The sequence below is a fragment of the Brassica napus genome, chromosome C5 (assembly GCF_020379485.1).
Source record: "Brassica napus cultivar Da-Ae chromosome C5, Da-Ae, whole genome shotgun sequence".
NCBI classification, from domain to species: Eukaryota; Viridiplantae; Streptophyta; class Magnoliopsida; order Brassicales; family Brassicaceae; genus Brassica; species Brassica napus.
Window position 1 is genome coordinate 34,402,946 of NC_063448.1, and position 25,291 is coordinate 34,428,236.

General features: G+C 36.8%; 1 long non-coding RNA gene and 1 pseudogene across 4 annotated transcripts; one reads left to right on the plus strand and one right to left on the minus strand.

Moving 5' to 3' along the window:
• Window positions 1–8,904: 8,904 nt before the first annotated feature.
• On the minus strand, window positions 8,905–11,535 carry LOC106402816. Of its 4 annotated transcripts, none has more exons than XR_007323996.1 (5): window positions 10,446–11,535; window positions 10,225–10,366; window positions 9,480–10,143; window positions 9,281–9,349; window positions 8,905–9,191 (listed from the first exon to the last, which is right to left on the minus strand). It is a non-coding gene; the product is annotated as an uncharacterized LOC106402816 (long non-coding RNA). The 4 variants fall into 4 exon arrangements; XR_007323997.1 differs by having other exon boundaries at window positions 9,281–10,143; window positions 10,446–11,042; window positions 11,170–11,523; XR_007323994.1 differs by having other exon boundaries at window positions 9,281–10,143; window positions 10,446–11,528.
• Window positions 11,536–20,415: 8,880 nt separating this feature from the next.
• On the plus strand, window positions 20,416–25,204 carry LOC106405166 (annotated as a pseudogene).
• Window positions 25,205–25,291: the final 87 nt, after the last annotated feature.

Below are 25,291 nucleotides of genomic sequence, written 5' to 3' on the forward strand. Positions count from 1 at the left end.
CAGACATTGATTATTACGGAGCTCAGGAAACAGTTAAAGTTGGAGGAAATTGGCATGTTCCTGGAAATATGCCTGATGGATATGGTGTGTCTCACAATTGGCATAAGAAGAGTATATTTTGGGAGCTACCCTATTGGAAGGATCTTCTCTTACGCCACAATCTGGATGTCATGCATATTGAGAAGAACTTTTTTGAGAACATCATGAATACATTACTTAACGTCCCTGGGAAGACAAAAGATAACAAAAAGTCAAGGATGGACTTACCTGATATTTGCTCAAGAAGTGAGTTACATATCAAGAGCAATGGAAACGTTCCTGTTCCCATCTTCCGGTTGTCATCAGAAGCCAAAACAACCTTGTTTGACTGGGTTGCATCAGAAGTTAAGTTTCCTGATGGTTATGTTTCAAATCTGTCAAGATGTGTTGAACGAGGTCAAAAGTTCTCCGGAATGAAGAGTCATGATTGTCATGTGTTTATGCAACGACTACTTCCATTTGCTTTTGCCGAGCTCCTTCCAGCAAATGTCCATGAAGCACTTGCAGGTAATTATAAAACGTTAATATATATACATATGTTATGAAATGTTATTAATTTGATTACTTTTGCAATATACAGCCATCGGCGCTTTTTTCAGAGATCTCAGCACACGTACGTTCAAGGAAGAAGTCATCGAACAACTTCATCATAACATTCCGATCATATTGTGCAACCTGGAGAAGATATTTCCTCCTTCATTTTTTGACGTCATGGAGCATCTAGTTGTCCACCTACCGTATGAAGCATTGCTTCGTGGACCTGTTCACAACGGATGGATGTATCCGTATGAGCGACAGATGAAACATTTGAAGGGGAAAGCAAGAAATCTTGCAAAGGTGGAAGGTTCAATAGTTGCGGGAAGTTTGACAGCCGAAACATCTAACTTCACATCATACTACTTTGCTCCAACTGTTCGTACGAGGAAAAGAGTTCCTAGAAGATATGATGATGGTGGAGTACCGACATCATATCCAATTGATGGTGTTCCTGACATTTTCTGCGAAATTGCACGGTTTGGTGGTAAAACGAAAGAAGTATGGTGGTCATGTGAAGAGGATAAACATAGTGCCCACACTTATATTCTGCTCAACTGCGAGGATGCAGTGACCCGTTACTTTGAAAGGTAAATATTTTTGTGAATGTTAATTATATGAATTGCAGTTAATTATGTATGACTTGATTATTTGTTTAATTTGCAGCATGTTTGTATCTCAAGTTGAAGAAGCAATACCAGGAATATCTGCAACTGATGTGGACACACGTAAAGATAAGCACTTTGTCAAGTGGTTAAAATCACAGGTACGTAATATATCTCATACATTGATTAATTAAGTAAGTGTTTTGATACTTCAATATTAATTAAGAATAACTGCTTTTGGCAGGTTGATTATGACGATCCTTATTATCCCGTATGGTTTCACGAATTGGTTCAAGGTCCAGTTGCAAAGGTCACCACATCACCTATGTATTTCACACGAGGATTTACCTTTCACACATACGAGTATGGGAGACATCGGGCAACGAGTAACTACGGAATATGTGTGAAAGGTGAAACGGACTTTTACGGGATCTTGCAGGAGATTATTGAAGTGGAATTTCCGGGGTTATTGAAGCTAAAATGCGTCCTCTTCAAATGTGAATGGTTCGATCCTGTTGTGAACCGAGGGATTCGGTATAACAAATTTGGTGTTGTGGATGTCAATTTTGGGAGAAGATACAACAAATTTGAGCCTTTCATTTTAGCTTCACAAGCCGAGCAAGTAAGCTTCCTTCCTTATCCTCGGCTTCGAACTTCCGGGATAAACTGGTTAGCTGCTATCAAAATTACACCTCGTGGACGCATTGTCGCTGGAGAAGAACCGCCCTTGCAAGAAGAAGACGCTATCAATGAAGTTGAGGTACCAGAACAACCAACTGATGAAATCCTTTTGATCGACCCGCAAAACTTTCAATATGAAGATATTCCCGAAGATGCGACAGATGAAGCACGTGAAGACGAGTTCGAGAGAAGCGACGATGATGATTGTAATGATAGTGATGAGAACGAAAACGATTTAGAGTGATGTAATATTGATGAGAACGAAAACGATTTAGAGTGATGTAATATATGTCTCTGATGTTGTATTTCTCTATTGTAACGTATGTTTAAAGAAATATTGTTTTTTACCATCCTAATGTATGTGTAACAAATGTTGTTTTATATAATATGTATTTGTGTTAATTTTAAAAAATTATTTGGAGTTTTAGGGTTTTAGAGTTTAAGTTGGAGAAAGAGCACAAAGTAGTAGAGAAGAAGAGACTTTGGGGTTTAGGGATTTCATTCTCGGTGTTTAGGGTTAAGCGTTGTAAAATCGTCGTAAACCGATGTTTCCACGTAATTTCGTCGTAAATGGAAAAACGCGGGCCTGGTAACTTCGTCGTAAACGTGGGCCTTGTAAATTCGTCGTAAACCGATGTTTCGACGTAATTTCGTCGTAAATCGAAAAACGCGGGCCTGGTAACTTCGTCGTAAATGAAAAAACGCGGGCCTGGTAACTTCGTCGTAATGTTACGTCGCGTTTACGACGAAACATTTTTTATATATTGGGACGCCGAGACGAGGCTGCCTCGTCCATTCCTCCTAAACTCCTCTCCTCTCTCTAAGGTACATTCTGTTCCCTCCTTTTTTTTTTTTTTAAGTTAGTTTAGGTTATTAATTAGTTAGGTAATTAGTTTAGGTGATTATTTAGATAATTAGTTTAGGTGATTAGTTAGATGACGGAATCCTATAGTTTAGGTGATTAGTTAGGTAACGGAATAATTTTTTAATTATGTCGTCATAATTGATTAAATTTATTTAAATTTTTTTAGATGGCTCCTAGAAGGAAACCAGCAGCACCTACTTATGCCCAGTTGTTTGGCGATGGTTCCGGTACATCTTCTTCCGGTCCATCGTCTTCCGATGCAGTTCCAGACTCTCAGACTTCTCAGAGAGTTTTTTCGAGTCCTCCTCTTCCACCGCAGATGCCTCCACCTCCTCCTCCAGCGGCTGCACCTGAGCCTGTCCCAGAAGGTGCAGTTCATCCGGATTTGCGTGTGCCTTCATATGCTCCCTTCGCGAGATATACGGTGGAGGATTTGCTTGCCCAGCCTGGACGGGAGGGTTTGGATGTTCTAGACCCCGATAGACCCCGAGGAACTTATTGGTAAGTTATTAATTTTTATTACTTTAAAATTTAATTAATTTTTATTTTGTAACGGTTAAATTGTTTTTTTTCAGGTTTGGGGCTAACAACCGTGTTAGCCGGAGCGTTTCGGCGACGATTAAGGGTTACTACGACGGGGCATACCCGAACTGGAGCAAGACACCAAATCACGTTAAGATCACGTGGTTTAAATGTTTTGCGGTAAGATTTTTAAATTTAATTAAATTTTCACTTTTAAATATATATATATATTTTTAATATTTATTATTAATTGTAATTTTTTCAAAATTTTTATGTTTCAGCAAAAGTGGCATTGGTCTTTGGGAATCACCGAGAGGGTGAAGGCGGAATTCGTTGCAAAGGCAAAGATACGCCTCTGCAACACAGTCTCTGATTGGAAGGACAAGTGGGAGATCTACGGGTATGAGGGAAAGCCCACTGAGCTCACGACGGATGTGTGGGATGGCCTCATCGCCTATTGGGAGCACCCCTCTTCGATCAGAAAGGCCAATTCGTGCTCGGCTTCTCGAAGGACGAAGGATAAAGATGGTCATTTGCCCATGCTTCACAGAACCGGACAAAAACCTCATGCAGGAGTCCGTCTAGAAGCTGTAAGTTTTGTTTTAAATATATATTTTAAAATATTCAATTAATATAATTTATAATATTTAATTTAATTTTTTTTTGTAGTTCGAGAAGACGGGAGTCTTACCTTCTCTGTCTGACCTATTCAAGATGACTCACGCCACATCCGACGGAGTTTTTGTGGATCCTGCATCTGAGAAACTCTTCCGAACAGTGGCTGGTCGGATTGAAGAACGGGAGACGCAACTAACCCAGGAGTCTCCCGATGGATTACCAGTCACATTGTCCACCCAAGAGGTCGACAGAATCTTCGAAGAGGTAACTTAAAATTTTAGTTTACATTATTTTAAATATTTTAACATAATTAACTATATTAATATATGTTTTGATTTTATAGGTGGCTCCTAAAAAGAAGGGACGGATAGTCGGTATAGGCTCTGTTAACGAAGTTGCAAGGGCAACTTCGTCATACACTTCGAGACGGGATGAAGAGACTGCTCAGATGAAGGCTCAAATGGATAGCCAGAAGGCTCAAATGGATAGCCAGCAGGTTCGTTTAGACTCTCTTGAGGATTTGCTAGACGTGATGGCCGTGGGAAACCCGGTTATGCAGAGAATGTTGAGTGAGAGACGAGCCGCTCTTGGAATGCCACCACGAGATCCCCAAGAGTCCGATCCAACCCGTCAACAGCCGAGCAACCCCACCAACTACTTCGACAATATGTAGTTTTTTTTTTTCTGTTTGTATTATGAATTTAAATATTATTGTATGACTTTTTAAAAATATGTTTTCCAATTTCATATTTTGTTTTAAAATTTAAATTATTTTAAATTCTGAATATTAAATATAAATTAAAATCTATTATATACTAATTAATAATAATATAATAAGAAACGATGTAAACTCCTCGTAAACATTACATGGAGTTTACATCGAATGTTTACGAGTGATTAACATCGAAATATTTACGAGGATTTTACATCGAAATGTTTACGAGTGATTTACAACGAAAGTATTTACGTGTGCTTTACATCGAAACAATTACGTTGGCTTTACGACGAAGTCTTACGTGGCGTTTACGACGAATCATTTCCCTGCGCTTTACGAGGAATATATTTCGTCGTAAATGTAACGAGTCGTTTACGACGAAACCTCCGTTACGACGGACGTTTAACAACGAAACGTCTTTCGACAATAATTCGTCGTAACACCCCGTTTACGACGAATTTACAACGAATACTGCCCTAGTAAAAAATATGTTTTCTTGTAGTGGAACCGCTACAAAGCGCTCCGAACATCTTAAAATCAAATGCTGGTTCCAGCAATCGTTTACGTTTGCGGACGGTTGCGGGTGGAAAAATAAATATAAAATTATTTTCAAAAATATTTTAAAATTTTAAAATTCGAATTTAAAAATGGGAATATTATAAATAAAAATATATACATATTTTATACATTAATTAAAATTCAGAAACAATATCATAATTTGCTTTATAAAAAAATTAAACTAATTATTTATTATAATTTTAAACATTTATATACACATATATATAAAAATATACACATATATAAAACAAAATAAAAATTTTAAAAAATTTTTAATATAAATCTTCAAAACAAATTTTATTAAAATTATGACTTTCAACTAATTTAATTTTTTTATAAATAAACATAATATTTTTATTAATCATATTATATTGATAATTATTATATTTTATTATAATAGTATGTTTATTATATTTTTTTAATGTTATAATATGTTAATATGGGTAATTTATTATTAAACCGGTGCAATATCTTATAATCAACCAGTGACAAAATATCCCGCAAACGTAACAATTTTCAAATGTTGTATCAGTCATACAAAACGCTTAATAACACTTGAAACTGCAACCACCTGCATCCGCAAACTCTCGGATCCGCAACCGTAACCAATGCGTTTAAACCAGTCAGGCCAGTATGTGCAAGTATGAGTGTTACAAACATTGGGGAAATGAAAATGGAACAATATTAGACACGACATGAATTTAATCTCTTAGTAAAAACGGTTTTTTTTTTTTGTTTCTTTTTATATCGTTAGTAAAAAAAGGTTTTTATTTGCCAAATAACAAAAAAAAAAATTGAAATTAGATTGACAGAAAGAAGATAGAGAGAGAGAGAAAAATGGACGAGGGAAGGAATAGTTTTAGGTAGTTAGTAAATTTATGTTTTTTTTGTTATTAGACCTAATTTCTCTAATAAAAATTGATTGAGTTATAGGGAAAAGAGAACATACAAAACATATGCATGTTATTTTTTCTTTGAACACATGAAAATACATTTCGATATTGGATTGTACGGAACTTACTATACACCTGGTATATTATTAAATTAAAATTCAACTTTTATATCTGAGCGAGTTACCTTATAAGACACATTTGTCTTTTGTTTTGCATTTAAAGACACATTACACTTGGAGAGCACTTTTTGTGTTATCTAGAGTATTTGTGAACTATTTTATCCCTGGTGAGCTAAGAATTTTGGTTTAAGTGACTAAATGAATGTAACTTAATTTATGGTTTGACCGATGAGTTATAATTTTTTATATTTTTCTTAATATATTTTTATTATTTTTATAAGTTCACCTCTCATTTCTTTATTTAATTATTTTTCAAATATTAAAGTATATAAACAAATAAATTTGACATAACAAATTCTAGCTTTTTATCTTCTACATTTTAACATCTATTAACATATATTTTAACAATTTGAATATGTAACACATATCAACGTCAGATTTTTGGATTAAGCATTTGTGGACAAATGAAATATGGACATTTATATTGTGGATAAAAAAAAGAATGGATTCATAAGTTGTGAACACGTAAATTACAAATGAGTTGTAGAAACAAGAATTATGGACAAGGAAACTAAAATCCGTTTAATTATCTTTTTACATGTTCTATGTACATAAATATAGTAGAAAAGTTAAGTAAATCTGAAAGTCATCGAGCACAATCAATAGAAGATTTATGGACAGAAAAAATGTGGACGCAAGAAACGTGGACACGAAAAAATTATATGAAAAATGTGGACAAAAAAAATAATAGACATGTGAGTCTTAGCCACAAGTTTAGTAGACATTTAGACATGTAAGTCTTCTATTGTGCATTAACTGAGTGTATGTGATGCACATAAGCAACCTATGGCCAGAGAACGAATGTACATACAACTTTTGGACATAGGATGGGTGTATGTGATGAAATAAACATTAAAAGAAGTTAAGAAACCTTCACGTTGGACATACAACCTATGGTCAGAGAACGAATGGACATACAACTTGTGGATAGAGGACATACAACTTATGGTCAAAGAACGAATGGACATACAACTTGTGGATAGAGGACATACAACTTATGGCCAGAAAACGAATGGACATACAACTTATGGTAAAGGCGGTGGTGGTAGACATCCACAACTATATTCACCTTCACGTTTTCCACCTCCGCTTTCTCCATATCCACCATCACCTCCACCACGACCTCCACCACCACCGCCTTTACCATAAACATCGCCGCCTCCTCCGCGACATCCACTGTAACCTCCACCACGACCTCCACCATTTCCACGAGACTGAGTCTCTTTCATAGTGATGTTGAGACATCGATGGTGGTGACATGATGGTGATGTTTCGACAGCGAAGGCGATGTTGCGAAGAGGACGATGAATGAATATTGAATCAGAGCAAAAAGAAAATAAGAACAAAAAAAAATTAAAGTAGAAAGAAAGCGATGAATGAATATCGTTTGTAGATAAAGATAGTAAAATAAAAGAAATATTCAATTTTTTTTGGCCATTCATTTATAGATAAGAATTATAATGATTAAAAAACATGCCAAAACACAACTGTTTTATTCAAACGATTCTTCTCTATTTAGTTAGGCAAGCTCAGGGTCAATTATGGCATTACATCTAGAAAATGTGTGTCAAAAGTAGAAAGTGCCTTATTGTGTAATTGGAAACTAAGAATGTGTCTTTCGGAGTAATTTTCTCTTTATATTTTGCAGTATAAGTAAAAAAATGCACGTGATTTTAAGAGTTATGTTTAGATTATAACTGTAAAGCCACTCTCCCCCAGCGTCCGACCGGAGTTGCTGAACGGATGTTATGGACACGTGTCTATTCATTTTGGACAACCCGACGTGTCTTATTACTGGTCCCAAAATTCGACGGATGCAATCCTTCTGTGAAATACCAACCCACCCATATCCACATACTTCTACTTATAATCATGCGTACATGGAAAATGAAAGCGGAGGGGATGAGCAATTGAGATTACTCAGTGAAGTGACTGTAGACCAGCCTTCCCGCATGTCACTCTACACTACTCGATGCGGAAAAGAGGGCTGGCTAGCTACTACAATCAAACAATGCCACTTATAATTTCCTAATATTCATTATTGCTACATTTCTATCAACCTGACGATCATTCATTGCAAGAACTCAACCATTTCTATTCATAAACTCAACCGACCTGACTGACTCGACAACTCAACTCCAAGTAACATATACGTATGGACCTACGGCTCACTTCACAGACATCCCACCTCGTGTCGGCCCATCCTGGGAGATCTTACGTGAACCACTGTCTCACAGCTCCTAGATATCTATCTAAGTTGCAGCTCGTTGGCCCCTTCCGGCTCTGTCTGCCACCCCAGTTATAATAGCCATAATTGTTTCCGACTCGATCTTAGGCGCCATCACATTTTCTATCCCGCATTTCGCGGTCATCGAATTTACAGTCTTTCTCATTACTTCCCTTGGGTACACTACAGGAAATATGGGTAGTAATAGCGGACGAAAAACTCTATGAGTTTGGTATAATAGCGCTTCTTTAGCCGCTCTGAAAGTGCCCGTTATAATAGATTTGACACTTTTAATAGCGGTTTTTTCTTATGCTATAGTTAACTATACAACGATAGCATTAGTTTATATGAAATTGTTAATATTTATAATAACGTGATACCAAATTAAAAAAAAAACTACACCTTAAATAATTAACAAAAACATAATTCATAATTAAATAATTCAAAATTAAATCGAAAATTAATTCATAATTAAAAATTAAATTTTATTTATTTATTAAGATCAATGTACACAAATAATGGTTTACAATTAATATTTGTTTATTTATGAACATTGGTTTACACACAAACCTTATTTATTAAACTAAAACTATCTAAACCAAACCAAATAAACCAACCAAAAGTGAACCTAATCTACGCCGCTTCCTTCTTTCCATCGTCTTGTTTTGTCGCACCTCCTCCTCCATCTTTCTTTTCTTCTTCTTCTTGCTCTGCTCCATCTCCACCATCACAGCTTCTTCATATCCGGCTTCTTCCTGTAACAAGAACAAACAAATCAAAAATCAAATTCAAAACAGAGAGAAAGAGAACAATGGTTATTGAATATGAACTGCATCAGACATACCTATCAATGTTGTGCACTACGGGAACAAGAACAACCACCAGCCCCATTATCAATTCCACTTCCTCTTCCCTGTCCATGAAGTCAAATCCCCATTTAATTAAGTTCCAATCTTGTCAAACAAGACTAATCATTCAAAAATCTCAAAGCAAAAAAAAGGAACATAAAACAAATCTGAGATACGGTTGTTGTTAACTAAGACCATCAATATGCATCTGGAAAAGAAGAAGCTTTGATAAGAGGATAGATAAAAAGAGTGGTTGAGACAGAGTTCGATGACGGAGTAGAAAACGAGGAGGTGGAGATGAAGATGATGGCGGCAGCGGCTGAGGTTATGGTGATTGTGGTTGAGACAGCTTCACTGACGGAGGCAGAGAACGAGGAGATAGAGATGGGGGCGTTGGAGGTTATGGTGATGGTGGTTGTGACTATGATAGACATGGATCTGTAGTGTTGAGTGGAAAAGAATATTGAGAGACAGAGGCGATGGAGGAGGTTTGGGGTAGTGACGATGACTTCAAAAAATTGGAGATACGAGAGGGATGAAGATGAGATTTGTGAGTCTGTAACTCTTCCAAAATTGGATGAAGAATCTGAGAAAAAGAGACGAGAGAGAGAGGAAGAAGCAGAATGAATCTTGACCCTTTAAAAAATTCAACAAATGGTCGTGATTACATAAAGCATGACCCTCGCCCTTTAAAAAAAAAATGTATTTCCAAGTGTCTTCCTTCGATGAGGACTTGTTCATTGCGTTTGTTACAACTGATTTTCCTAAAACTAGTGTAAACAAAGACGTACAAGTACATATTAGTTTACCATCTTGAACATATTCATTGTTAGTATACTGTTCCACATAATGCCTTTTCCTAGACATTGAAAAAGTATGACAGTAACTTAATCAAAAGAGAACCATGTACTTAAATAACAAGAATATCAAAGTTTCAAACCTGCTCTTGCAGAACCTTATTGTAACCCAGAAACTTATTTCTCTCATCCCTTTCCATGAATTCACTCCTACTCCCAGCTTTCAAACCACCAGCATAATCACTTCGTTCATCATATCAGCGGTTCTCCCTGTAATCTACATCTCTGTAATAATAGAAGATATTAAGGCACAGTTTAAAGCATGGAGAAACCATCAAATTTCTGAGTAAAGGAGAAGGCATACCTTTGCTTCTCAAAGACTTCAAATTATATAGAGCATAGAGGTGAAACAAGCACATGGAAAAGCCAACTTTAGCCAAAAACAGGGCAAAAAGATAAACTTTAGCCAAGAACATAGCAAAGACAGAGACTTTGGTGTTTCTAAGACTTGGAAAAGTATTAAATTATCAAATTGAGATATGGAAGATGAGAGAAAAAAACCATGATCATTGTCTTCCGGCCAGACTTAGAAACTAGCAAGCTGTTCTTGGAGAATTATATCTGAAACTTACAAACATGAGATGTTCTCGATGAATTACGTATCCTTCTTTCTTCTTGTTTTTGTGTGGACCCGTTACAAGTTCATGACCACTCCCAACACTGCTTCTCAAAAAACTACTTTTCCCAACTCCAAGTCTTCACCAAATCGGACAAAACTCGTCAAAACTCGATTGCCCCCGAGAGGATGAATTGGTGAAGTCGAAACGCTCCAGGAACTGCTGCTTCTCTGTAACCAACGGAGGTGACGGCAGATCTGAAGGTGAGGCAAGGAAGTGAGGAGTGACGGCGGTGAGGGAGAGGAGGATTCGACGGTATAAAGTTCGGTGAGACATGTGTGGACCTAGAAACAGATAGTCAAGGCAAATCGAAACCCAAACCTAAAAATCCCAAATCATGACAAACTTAAAAAGATAAAGTGAACGACGAAGATTGGAGGTTTGTCCGGTGGCAGCCATGAAAAAACTGACCGGCAAACACGACGGAGGAGAGATGGAGATGAAGAGACGATGATTTCGCGAGAGAGATTGGAGAAAGAGACTTCAGTTTATGATTCTGAGAAACAATACAAAGCCTTTTTTTTAACCGAAAAACAATACAAAGCCATTTCGGTGAATCTGAAAACTGTTCTGGTGGCAAAATATTTATTTTTTCTTAGTGTTGGAGCCTCACTTAGAAAATTAATGCGCCTAATTTTTTTGTTTTCCCGCGATAACAAATATAGCGTTTTAAACAGATAGACGCTATTAAAAAAATAAGTATTGGTATACAATAGCATAATTGTCATAAACGGTATAATCTGATGCTATTAATACTCCCATTTCCTATAGTGGTACCTCATGTTAGGCTTCTGTCCACTTACGCTTAGGCTCCTTCTAATTCACTAGACGCCACCCATTCTCGGTGTCATAATCAATACTCTTCACATTCTCATTCATAACATTTGATACTAATTGTACCTCTCATTTACATCCATTTATCAATCACATATAATACCAATTCTAATATTTGCTATTACCCTAGGTGTGCAGTTCTTTCTAGCAACCCAGATTTCACTGAACAATCATCATATAGATCATAGCAACCAATCACACAAGCATTCATTTATAATCATTCATCAACATCACCACAAGGCAGTCCATTAAGTCCTTTAAAACAGTGTGAAGGTTCTTATGCAACATGATCCATTCATCTAACACCCTAGCAATCATCATGATCTAGCAACCTAACTTCAAACAGGGTCTAATAAAACCTAAATCCAACGTAGAGGAGTATAGAGATCATGAGAACATATTGGTTTTGAACCACCTCACCTTAGCCTAGATCTGGCCACCAACACACCAAGCGGCCACCACCACACACGCGGCCACCACCACAACCCGCGGCTACTAGGCAAGGAGAGAGAAAGTACACGGCGAGGAGAGAGAGAGAGAGAGAAGCAGCGCGAAGAGAGAGAGAGAGACTTGACGGCTAGGGTTTTGGTGTCCGGGAATTGTCTACAGAGCTCCGCTTCAGATTTGTAAATGAGACAAAAGAGAAGGGGAACAGCTCTATTTATAAGAAACTGCAGGGAACCTTGGGTCTTTTTTCCCAAATGGACCCTAGAGAAGCTCATTCCCTTATAAAAAATTTTGGGCTAGGTTTCGGGCCGTTACAATTCTCCCCCTGTTAATCGGAATTCTTCCCCGAATTCCAAGACCCAGACTTCAAACTTAACGGCCGAAAATGGATTCACACAATCACACATTAATCAAGGGACGCATACAAGGCAAGAACAACTTTGCTCGGGATCATTTAAAACCAACGAATGAATATAATAAATGAAATGGAGTAGGATAACAATAGTTTAGAAAGCTCAAGGCATCTGTACAATTATAGAATGCCTACAGAAATGAAAAAACACCAAAGCCAACAATCAATAAATGAAACAAATAGAAAAGCACGTTTCCTACTCATACGAAATGATCATAAGGCCTCAGCTAGCAACAATGATGTGGCAAGACAAGATCGGCCTCGGATTCCGGACCAACCACGCCGGCACCACCAGCTGCAGGCTCCGGGTGTCATCTTCTGGCTCTGGGTCCTCCTCCGGATCAACATAGGGAGCATTTAGCATTATCGTCCATATTCCCGAACCACTCCTCCGTGGCTATCGCTTGCCCCGCTATCCTCTTTACCAGCGCGAATTACAAAGGGGCCAGGGCACCATCTAGCTTGTCTTGAATGTCCTTTCAGAGCCCCGCCTTAAACAGCCGCCACCACTCTTCCGCAGGCTTTGGTTTGCACCTTTTGGCTGTATCCAGGAACTCTTCCAGGTAATCTACCACCGTGTGTGGCTTTTGAACCTTCAGAACTAAGACATCACACCTACACGTCTCCGGGCTCCCGTCGGAGGTGTCTTCATATGGGACCGATGACTTCCGTGGACTTCCCCGTTTCTTATTAGGTGGCTCCCCAAGAGGCGGCACTGGAACCCACTCCATACCGGGCTTCGGCTTCTCCTTCCTTGGACGGCCCCGTCCTCGCTTGGCCGGCATCACCTCTGGCTCAGACTCAGATGACGCGGGAAGGAACTGAAGATTCTCACGCATCGAGTCCTCCACTGAATCACACTGTGGGGTCTTGCGCTTGGTCCTCATCAATGGGTGCCCCATGCAGGTACCACCCTCCCCATTATGGTGCACCGAGTCCGGCCATCTCCCGGAAATGACCGCCCTAGTCCACATAGCTTATGACTGTCACCATGGTCTTCACCGGCTGGCGACGATATCCTGCAAGTGAAGATCCGATCAGAACCATAATAGAAGTACATATATAGTGGGTGGTTTTGTAAACATTTCACAACTTTTTGGATGCTATAAATTTTCGCAACACTTTTTCTTTAAAACCGATTATTTTTTAAAACGTCAGAAATGTCGACCCCTTAGGATAGTACTTAGGCCTGGGAAAAATTAACCGGAACTGAAAAACCAAACCGTACCGAACCGAAATTATCCGATCAGAAACCAAACTAGATAATATAATAACCCAAACGGTTCCTATCTTAAAATATTACGGGTAGCCGGACCGAACCGGAACCGAATTGATAACTGAATGGGTACTTTTGGGTACCCAAAAATAAAATACATATTTAAAAATATTACTTATATTTAGATTTAAAAAAACTAAAATATTTAAGTGATGTTATATATCCAAAAAATATTTTGTTACATTTGAACTAAATACTAAAATATTCATATTTCATTAGTTGTAGTTTTAAAATTAAACAATATTTTATAAACTTTAATGTTCTAAAAAAAATTATGTATTTCAAGTATTTTCTGGGTTATTCAGATACTTTTTATTTGGGTAGATTTGTTACTTTTGGGTAAATTGAGTACAAAAGTAACCAGAACCGAATCAGACCCGATAATTTTTGTGTAGTTACCGGTTCCTGATGTAATTATCTGATGTGAACAGAAACTGAACCGATCCGAACCGATTTTTGGGCGGCTCCTGTTTGGTTACCTGAAGTCCAAAACCGAAAAACCCAAAACCCGAAACCCAAATTAACCGAACCAAAAACCGAATGTCCAGGCCTAATAGTACTAATGGATCTTAACCTGGATCTTCAGGCATGCATTGATATAAAAATATTTGAATGTTGTCTTATGTGTATACAAGTGATGGGAACCTAAATCCAAGGGCTAAGAAAGGAATCTTTACTGACTATCCTGAAGGAATTAAAGGAAACAAGATATGGATTCTGGAAGATCAGAAATGCATCACAAGTCGAAATGTGAATTTTAGAGAAGAGGTTGTGTTCATGACCTTAAAACATGAAAGTGAAGACAGCTCAATATTAGACGGTCAACTTTTACCATCAAGGTTTCTAGCTGTTGAAATGCCAAGTCCTCGTGAAGAAGAAGAACCAGTAAATTTAGGACAATGTTGAGCTAGTGAGGATAACAATGAAAATGTTGAAGTCCAAGGTGAGTCGACTACAGATGTGGGATGATACCAACTAGCCAGACAGAGAAAGGAGAAGTACAAGACTGTCAGCTAGACTAGTTGACTACGAGTGGAGATGTCTGATAAAGAAGATGAATTTGCCTAACTATTGTGTCTTATAGTAGAAGATGGAGGTAAAGAAACATCTTCTTATCAAGAAGCAATGGAAGATGAAGACAGTGACAAGTGGACTGAAGCAGCGAATGAAGAAATGATGTCATTGAAGAAGAATAAGAGACATGGGATCTAATTGACAGACCCAAGAGTCAGAAGGCTATTGGATGTCGTTGGATATTCAAGAGAAAACACGGGATACAAGGCGTTGAACCTCCTAGATACAAAGTGAGGTTAGTTACCAAGGGTTACTCGCAAAAGGATGGGATAGACTACAAAAATAATCTTTGTACCAGTGGTCAAACACATATCTATAAGATACATCTTGTCTGTGGTGGTTCACTATGATATGGAGCTGCAACATATAGACGTAAAACAGCCTTTCTGCATGGTCATTTGGAGGAGTATATTGTAATGGAGCAGCCTGAAGAATTCGATGATAAGAAGTATCCTGAGAAGGTCTATTTGCTAAAATGGTCGCTCTATGGTTTAAAACAATCACCACGTCAGTGGAACATAAGATTCGATGATTTTATGATCAAGACCTAGTATAGTAGAAGCGAGTATGATCATTGTGTCTACTATAAAGAGGTGGAGCAAGACTCATGGGTATATCTGATGCTTTATGTGGATGATGAACGGATTGCATTACGGAGTAAAAGTGACGTTCAGAAGCTCAAGGAGTTTCTCAAGAGCGAGTTTACGATGAAAAACATAGGCAATGCTAAGAAAGTACTGGGAATGGAGATTGAGAGGAATAGACAGAAGGGTTGTTTGTGGATCTCTCAAGAAGGATATCTAAGGAGGGCTGTCTCGAATTTTTATATGGATCAAGCCAAGTCTATGGCTACATCGATGGGTGCTCATTTCAGTTTGAAGTCAGCTACAGGCAAGGAGTTTCAGTAAGAGTTTGAAGAGATGAAAGATGTTCCTTATCAAATTTCAGTTGGAAATATAACGTACTCCATGATGTGAACTAGGCCTGACTTGGCTTATCCAACTGGATTGGTTATTCGTTTTATGAGCAAGCTACTGAAGAAACGCTGGAAAGCGGTTAAATGGGTTCTCAGATATCTTCAAGGAACGCTGGATAAATGGTTATCTTTCAAGAATAGTGGGGAGTTTGTAGTTAAAGGGTATTTTGATTAGGATTATGGTGGAGACATGGATCACATAAAGTCAGTAAATGGCATAGTATTTACTGCAGGAGGCAACACTATCAGTTGGAGGTCTCAGCTTCAGAAGGTGGTAGCGCTTTCAACAACAGAGGCCGAGTACATATCATTGTCTGAATCCATTCGAGAAGGGATTTGGCTGAAAGGTTTTGCTAAAGAACTAGGTTTTGTTCAAGACTCGGTGGAGATATATTGTGACTCCCAAAGCACCATCGCTTTGTCTAAGAATGCGGTTTTTCACGAGAGGATGAAGCACATGGCTATGAGTATCATTTTGGAAGAGACTTAATCAGAAAAGGAAAAGTTAAAGTATTAAAGATACCTACAGCTTACAATCCTGCGACATTTTCACAGAGGTATTGCCAGTTTATAATTTGAGAGAAGCATTGAAGATGCTTCGGATTGGTAAAGAATAAAGAGTGACCTAAGGGCATCTGGTAAAGGATGTAGGAGGATTCGGTAAAGCATTATGGTGTTTGATTTTTGAATGCAAGGAGGTTGTAGAGGTTGATCTAAGCCTAAGGTGGAGCATTGAAGTATTATAGTCACTAGATCAAGCATCATGATGGTGTACGAGTACGAAGACTCTAAGCGAAGTGATTACCTGAGTATTAGCTAAGTGTTGAAGAGACTCTAAATGAGTCAGAAGGTTTGTAATACACTAAGAGTTGGCTGATACACGTGTCTTTATCTCTCAGGCTAAGTGTGTGTTTCCCACGTGTGTATATGACCGGTTTGTAAGGTCATTAGCTTTACTCTTGAGCTGATTAGGATAATCATCTTGTTAATTAGGTCATCAGCCGAGAGAGAGAGAGATTGTAAGAGACTGTATCGTCCAAGTGTAATGGAGCTTGCTTGTGAGCAGTTTAGTGTACTGCTGGTTCAATCCAAGATATGGTGAGATATAGCGGCCCTTCCTCATTAACGGAGGGGTGCGGTGAACACCGGGTTAACAAATCCTCTATATTCATTTTTGTCTTCATGATCAAGAATCGATTCAAGTAGAGAGAAAGATAAGGTCAAGATTCATTCTATCTTTCACATCAAGGAACACCCGTCTCCGATGATGTTACTTTTAATTTAACAAAATTTTCTTTAAGTTCAATACTTCCTTTATTTCAACCAATAGTCTTTCAAGCAACGTAAACCAAATTAAAAATCGAATAAGATAAAACCATAATCTTAGATATCTTAAACTTTAAAAGAAAATGAAAACCCAATTGTGTGGCACCATCCGTAACTTCTACTCTTTCACTTCCTCGAACGTCCTGTATAAAGGAGGGGGAGTAATGGGATTACTCAGTGAGTGTAGGTTCCAGGAACCTTCAAACTCATTTCAGAACAAACAAACAATAAACATTGTCATAAGATAATATCAACTAGGATGCAACACACAAAAATTAACCTAGACCTCTAGAACCTAGTGCTCGCCCGTGGTTGTCCATCTTCCACCACAGCATTCCTGCGGCGCGCCCAAACCAGGCTACAATCTCGCAGCTCTTACGTGATTACCCGGTTGCAGCCCTTTAGCTTATTTTTCACTGTCTAGTCTCCGGTAACAACAGTCACTTATGCCCATATTCGGCATTCCTTACCGCCACCGCAATCCACATCCTCGTCCATAATCTTCACCACACCCATTCTCGATGTCACAACTTCACACAACACATCATTCCTAGCATTCTTTTTCACACATGCCCTCATCTCATTCATTTACATCATACAACTTATCATCACAATCATTCACATCACACAACCGATTTATCCTTTAACATCCTAACAAATCTAGATGTTTTCCATCACATCAACACAAATCAACAACTGGATCTAACAGGTCATCGTATTAACATCATCCTAATCTAAAACTAAACAACTTACTGTCACGTATCGGCGAATGTTAATAGAAATCGAAAGTCGAAAAGGTGTGGAACTTTGACATAAATCTCTAAATCTAGGAAAAAATTCTAGTAAAAAGCGAATAATTAATGAGCCATAATTAGTTACATAGGATCAGTCTATATCAACATGGAATAGATCGTATAGAAATTCACAAAAATAACATTAGCTCAGTGCATCTAATTTGTACAAATGAAAGTCAAATATTAGGATAGAAGGAGTCGCTGACATGGCATGTTTAGGATAAGTTAATATAATTTGTTTAATCTAATTTATTAATTTCGAGTTCATTACATTGTTTAACATTGTAGGTATCAAAGTGTATTATTGGAAAATATACATGCTTAATTGTGCTTTAGAAATTTCATATTAAGCATTAGGATTTATAACTGTTTTTTTTTAAGTTATGTAGATATTATTAAATATATCACAATTTTGTAGGGATTTATATAGGTTACATTTTTGTGAAAAAAATATTAAACACATTTGGTACATCTAATCAAGTGATAGCCTTTTAAAATTCATTGCTTTCTTCGATAAATAATATTTTCATTTATGGATTAGGCCCATCAAATAAACACATTATTATTTGTCCAAAAATAATATTTTTTGAAGGCTTTTGATTGAATTATTGGAATAACATAAGAGAAATAAATATATAAATATATAAATATATATATATATATATATTTGATGGATTAGGCCAATCAAATAAACACATTATTTGTCCATTATTATTTGAAGGCATACTATAAGCATACCCGTGTCTTAATCAGTATAAGAATAATTTAATTTTGTATTGTTCTTCACTCCTTCTATTAGTAGATAACCGAAGATACGTTTATAGGAAGTTGGCTTAGTTGTATACTACGACGTCAGTTTAGTTTAAGTACTTCGGTGCATTTTATTAAGTAGCATATAAATCATTGTAACATTTTTGAAAAAGTCCAAAAGTTAATGATAAAAATAAGATCCTAAATTAATAGATTAGATTAGAAAAACATTTGTTTTTTTATTTGTGGTTGAAGGGTTTCGAACATGGGTTAGAAAAATAACTAATCCTAAGTGTAACCACTGTGCTTCATTTGACTTTGTTAATATGTTCTCCGCGATGTATTTATAGCGAACGAAATTACATTTATTATGAAATTAATTAAGGTAAAACTTAATTGGGAAGGATTCAAACTCATGCTCCATAATTAGTTCAATGTATGCTCAACCATTGTGCCAGACCAGGTTATTGACTGTGTGTTATGATTTGTTGTTTATAGCTAATTTATTATTTGAATGATAAAATCTTTTTTTATCAATAAAGTTTGTTTTGTTGTCGAAGATGAAAAAGTTATAAGATTGGGTTCATGGCCAACATCTTTTATATTATAACTAACATATTAAAAATTTATTAGCTATGAAAAGAAATTATTATTTGAAGGCATACTATAAGCATACCCGTGTCTTAATCAGTATAAGAATAATTTAATTTTGTATTGTTCTTCACTCCTTCTATTAGTAGATAACCGAAGATACGTTTATAGGAAGTTGGCTTAGTTGTATACTACGACGTCAGTTTAGTTTAAGTACTTCGGTGCATTTTATTAAGTAGCATATAAATCATTGTAACATTTTTGAAAAAGTCCAAAAGTTAATGATAAAAATAGGATCCTAAATTAATAGATTAGATTATAAAAACATTTGTTTTTTTATTTGTGGTTGAAGGGTTTCGAAAATGGGTTAGAAAAATAACTAATCCTAAGTGTAACCACTGTGCTTCATTTGACTTTGTTAATATGTTCTCCACGATGTATTTATAGCGAACGAAATTACATTTGTTATGAAATTAATTAAGGTAAAACTTAATTGGGAAGGATTCAAACTCATGCTCCATAATTAGTTCAATGTATGCTCAACCATTGTGCCAGACCAGGTTATTGACTGTGTGTTATGATTTGTTGTTTATAGCTAATTTATTATTTGAAATCTTTTTTTATCAATAAAGTTTGTTTTGTTGTCGAAGATGAAAAAGTTATAAGATTGGGTTCATGGCCAACATCTTTTATATTATAACTAACATATTAAAAATTTATTAGCTATGAAAAGAAATTATAGAGAATACAGTCCTTAACTAAGGTTTGGTGTACTAACTGAATGTAGTATAATTTAAAAATGATCCACTCTAGGTTCGAAAATGAAAGTTTTACTACCTTACTTTTTTGTTTCATAATAAATTGAAGGGATATCTATCTATAATAATAAAGTAGACTATATTCTCTCCTCTTTGCGCCACGTCATCATGGAGAGTGGGACATTTCGCGACACGTGTCGACACATTAAGATACTCTCGATTTTTTCTTTCTGCCGGGTTTCTACGTCCCTTAATTTTAACCGGGCTTTTATTAATTTAAGCCCAAAATTTTACAGACACGTTACAAACCCACATGGGATTAGGGTTCCTTCCTCCGTCTTTCTCTTGAGCGGCGGCCTTCACAATGAGAGCACACAGAAGGTTAGAGTGATGATTCGATCTACAGTTCAACTCAAACGATGTTTAGAAGATTCAGCCGGGTTCGTATGTTTTAAGTATGTTCTACGACTATATTTGGAATCGATTGATCTGTTCATTTCTCTTTTTTTGCCATTGGAATCAATCGAGAGGGCTTGAGATGCCGGGCTTAACATGTAACGCGTGTAACATGTAGTTCGAGAACGAAAGCTTCATTACAGCTCCGATTGGCACAGCTACAATCTCAAGCGCAAGGTCAATATTTTGTCGTTTTTTTTATTTGTTCGTCGGAAAATTCTACTCTAACGGTTTTGCTTAGATAAGATTAAATTTTCTGAGAAAAAAATCAAAACTTTATCATTTTTCCATCGAGATGGTTTTACTTTATCATTGTTCTTGATTTGTGGCATCTGAATTGTTGAGGTTTTGAATACGTCTAGGTAGCTGGAGCTCCTGGGGTTACAGAAGAGTTGTTTGAGGCTAGACAATCTGCTCTTGCTATGGAGAAAGGAAAATCAGATGAAAAGCCTATGCTTTACACCTGCAGAGTCTGCGGTAAAAGTTACAGGAGTTCCAAGGCTCATGAACAGCATTGCAAGTCTTGGAGACACGTTTTGCGCGTTTCACAAGGGACAGCAAGCAACGGAGATGAGGATGTAGCGATAGTCACGCCACTTCCTCGCCTTTTCAAGAACAAGGATAACGAGGAGAGTGATAATGAGTAGGTGGAGACAGATTCAGATGAGGAACTGGCTGATGCGGACGAAGAAGAGGCCTCAAATTCTTTGTCTAAGTTGAATGTGAATGAGTCAGGAGCTGGTGGAGAAGATGATGCAGACATGCATAAGCACCATGGTTTCTTTTTTTTTTTTGATCAAACAAGCACCATGGTTTCTTTGTTCCGAATGTTGAGTATCTAAAAGATCCAGAAGGGCTTCTCACTTACCTCGGTCTTAAGGTTCAGATTCGTCAGTTAAGCATTGTTGTAAAGCTTTGAATTTTCTTAACTTTTATTTCCTCTTATACCATGGATTATGATTCAGGTCAAGAGAGACTTCATGTGTCTCTACTGCAGCGAGCTGTGCCATGCATTCAGCAGCTTAGAAGCTGTAAGAAAGCATATGGAAGCAAAGAGTCATTGCAAATTGCATTACGGTGATAAAAAAGAAGCTAGAAATAGAATTCAACTTAGGTGATTGTGAGGAAGATTGCTTTGTAGCCTGTTTCGTTTTATAAAAAAAAAAAAAAATTGTTTACTTGCTCTAACAAAAAACAGTACATCTTCCCCTGCTTTAAACCAGTATCACGACATAAATGTTACATGAATTTTCCTATTACCCCACATCCTTTTATTACAATAACTTGCACCACAAGCTCCAACAAATCCAACCAAAACAAGTACTCAACTCTGTACGCCACTTACGCTTGGAAAACATTTAATAATTGAATTGTAAATTTTGTAACCACTGTCGCCTTCATAAAATAAATTCAGTCAAACTTATACACAAAACAATAAACCGACGCACAAACGACATATTCTGTTCTCGTTTTTTCAGTTAAACCAAACGCCGCGAACGTCCCAAAATATAACATTGTACTACTACTAAATTGCCATACCATAATTCAAACCAACATACACAATTATAAAAAACAAATCAGTCAAGATTTATATCAAATCAAATTAAATAACAAAACCAAAGTTCCCTAAGTTACAGCAATCCAACGATAATTTTTTTTTCAGCTGTCCATCTACGCTAGATCAAGTGGTGATCAGACAAGCCGATTCTCCAAAGAGCAGCTTTGTCTGGCCGGGTCTATATGTAGCCTCTGGTCCTTGCTTCTTTTGCTAATGCGTCCGTCTGACCATTCCTACTTTGAGGAACATGAGACATACTCACATCATCGAAATCCTCATGTAATCTCTGGAACACCTCGATCTCTGTCGTGAATGTTGGCCAATCCACCGGATTTGTAGTCCGTCTAAGTACGTCTCGAATCGTATCGAGGTTATCCTCATGTCTCTCATACATGAGGCTGCCCAAAGTAAACCTTCCATCTCAGCATGCAAAGCTGAGAAGCTCCTGTTGCACGCCCGTGATCCGAAATATTCAGAACCTATTTGATCCTTAAGACTCCACCCTAAAGCATTGACATTGCCATCAGCGACAAATATTCAGAAACCATTTGATCCTTAAACCTTCCATCTCAACGATCGGATGTAGACTCCGTTTGATCCTTAAGACTCCACCGAGCAATCAACGACAAATATGTAAACAAAATCTTAAAAACTAAATGCTAATAACACCGTATCATGATTTTTAAACCCCGTTGCTCTATAAAAATTCCTAGATGCAGATCTTCGTACACACAAATAAAGTTAGAAAAATGGATAACCTTCTAAATCTCCCTCACCCCTCATCTCATCAAGATTCAAACGACATCTTTAATTATATGGAATCTGAGCCGGATGTTAACCAAACCGTGGAAACCTCAAATGAAGACACTTCTGACACGGAGCCCGCATCTTATTTCCACAACCGAAGCCTCAAATATTTTGCATCGGAACCACCGAGGATGGTCTCCCATCACAAACACTTGATGGAGTTATTGTTAGAAAACAACAACCCTGAAGCACACTATGTTGAGGGGATAAATCAGTTTTTCTTCCATCAAAGATCAGTCGAAGCACTCAATCACCTGCACAATTCTGCAAATGGAAAATACAACAAGGGTACGTATCTTTGTGATTTATTACTTCTCTGCACAGGAAAAAAACAAAGAAGGAAAAAATATCATGGATACCCTAGATTGGGAACACACACTATCTACATTTGATCGTTGCTAGAGAAAAATTAAAAAAACACTCAGTGTCTATCCTATTCCGCTGGAGGACTTATATCTAAAGAACATGGCCAGACTCAAACTCCCAAGAAGCTGTGACCTCCAAAACACAAATCATCCATGCAAGAATTGTTACTACTTCATAAGAGTTGAGAAACTACATTGCTCATAGATTAAAAATATATCATTGTTTTTTTTTTGAATATTTCTTCTATCATGAATATTTTAAAAAGTTAATTTGTTGTTTGCTATACTTTTGAAATTCATTACTCCCTCATGTACTAACCCTCCTACCATAACCTTTCCGTTTAGGATAAACCAATAAACTTCAAAAAAGAAAAAACAAATTTCCTATACATACAAACCTCGAAAAAGAAAAAAGAAATCCCTTATAAATAAGAACCGTAAACCAAAAAAATGCATCGCCCACGTTACCTAAAACTTTTAACATTTTCACTCAGGAGGAATCAAAAATGCATTCACATGCCTTCGAAAGCCAAAGACTCCAGGCCTGAGATCTCCTAACATGCACTCACAAAATCCATTATTAGGTCCAGACACTCTCAATTCTTAATTGTCAAGAACTAATAATTCTATGCCTGATTGGACTAACAACTAACAAATGAAAATAAAACTAAATGAATTCAAAAGAAAAAACAACATCCGAATCCGGCGCGTAGCGCCGGAATACCCCTAGTTAGTAATAAAATCCTTCTACTAAAGATGGATCGTAAAATAACTCATGAACTAAATATTCGACAAAAAAAACACTCAACTTTAATTATGTTAACGTTTGTTACCTTTCGTCTAAAATAATGTGATTGAGGGTAAAAGACACTAACAGAATTAAAGTTAATGGTTTATAATGTTGAAAACTTAATTAAAGGGTTATCTTTCGATTCAAAAATAGTTGAGGGATTTTATCACTAAAAATCAAAACATTTATTATCACTTATGCAATATTTAAAACTCTTATCATCAATTTATACGGCTTTAAACCAATTTCTAAACCCTTACATACTACTTTATCAATCTTATAACTGATTTATAAAGGTTATAAATATTTTAATTCTTTTACAAATGATAAATAAAGCTTAACACTGATTTTATAAGCTTTTATAGTTCATGCTACTTGTTAGGGTAAAATAATACATAGTTATTTGTGATACTACATAAACAGGAAGTAAAACAATAAAACATGAAAAATAGATCAAAGATATTGTTTTATAGATCAATATGGTAGAATTACGACGCATTGGTTCGGAAATAAAGGAAAAGAAGAAAAATAAATTTTACCGAGGCAGAAGAACACTAGTAAAAACGTTTTGACATAGCCATGGTGTTGTCATAGAAAAAATCCTGGCTAAATCGAAATAATCAAGTTTTAGCCGAGATTTAGAAATAGCGGCGCTAAAAGAAAAAGTGTGGCTAAAACCATAGTTTTTTACGGATGGATCTTGGAAAGAAAATGATAGATTTTCAGGATAAGGATGGTGCAGCACTCTGGAAAGTTTTGATAGTTTAATGGGCGCAAGGAACACTAGAGTGAGTCAATCACCACTTCATTCGGAGATAGAGGGGCTCATTTGGGCAATAGAATGTATGAGGAACTTAAGACAGTTTACTGTCACTTTTGCGACGGATTGTTCTCAGTTGGTGAAGATGGTTTCTGAACCCGAGGAATGACCCGCATTTGCAAGTTATCTGGAAGATATAAAGATCCTGAAAGGAAGTTTCCACACCTCAGAGCTCATTCATATACCAAGGACGCATAATTCAAGGACGGATAGTGTAGCACGTAATGCAAGAAGGCAACCCTCGTTTGTAGTCCATATGGATGCAGAACTACCAGTTTGGTTTACAGAGTCTATACGAGTCTGGTTTATTGCTGATAAAAAAAAAAAAACCATAGTTTTTTAGCCACAAACCTATAGCCACATATTTTTCCAACCAAAAATCGTGGCTATTTTCTTTAGAGCCACAATTTCTACCTCTGTAGCCATGATTTTTCTGTGGTTACGCTGTCTTTTTGTCAAAACTTTTTAGTATTAGAAGGAAAGTATGACTCGAGGACCG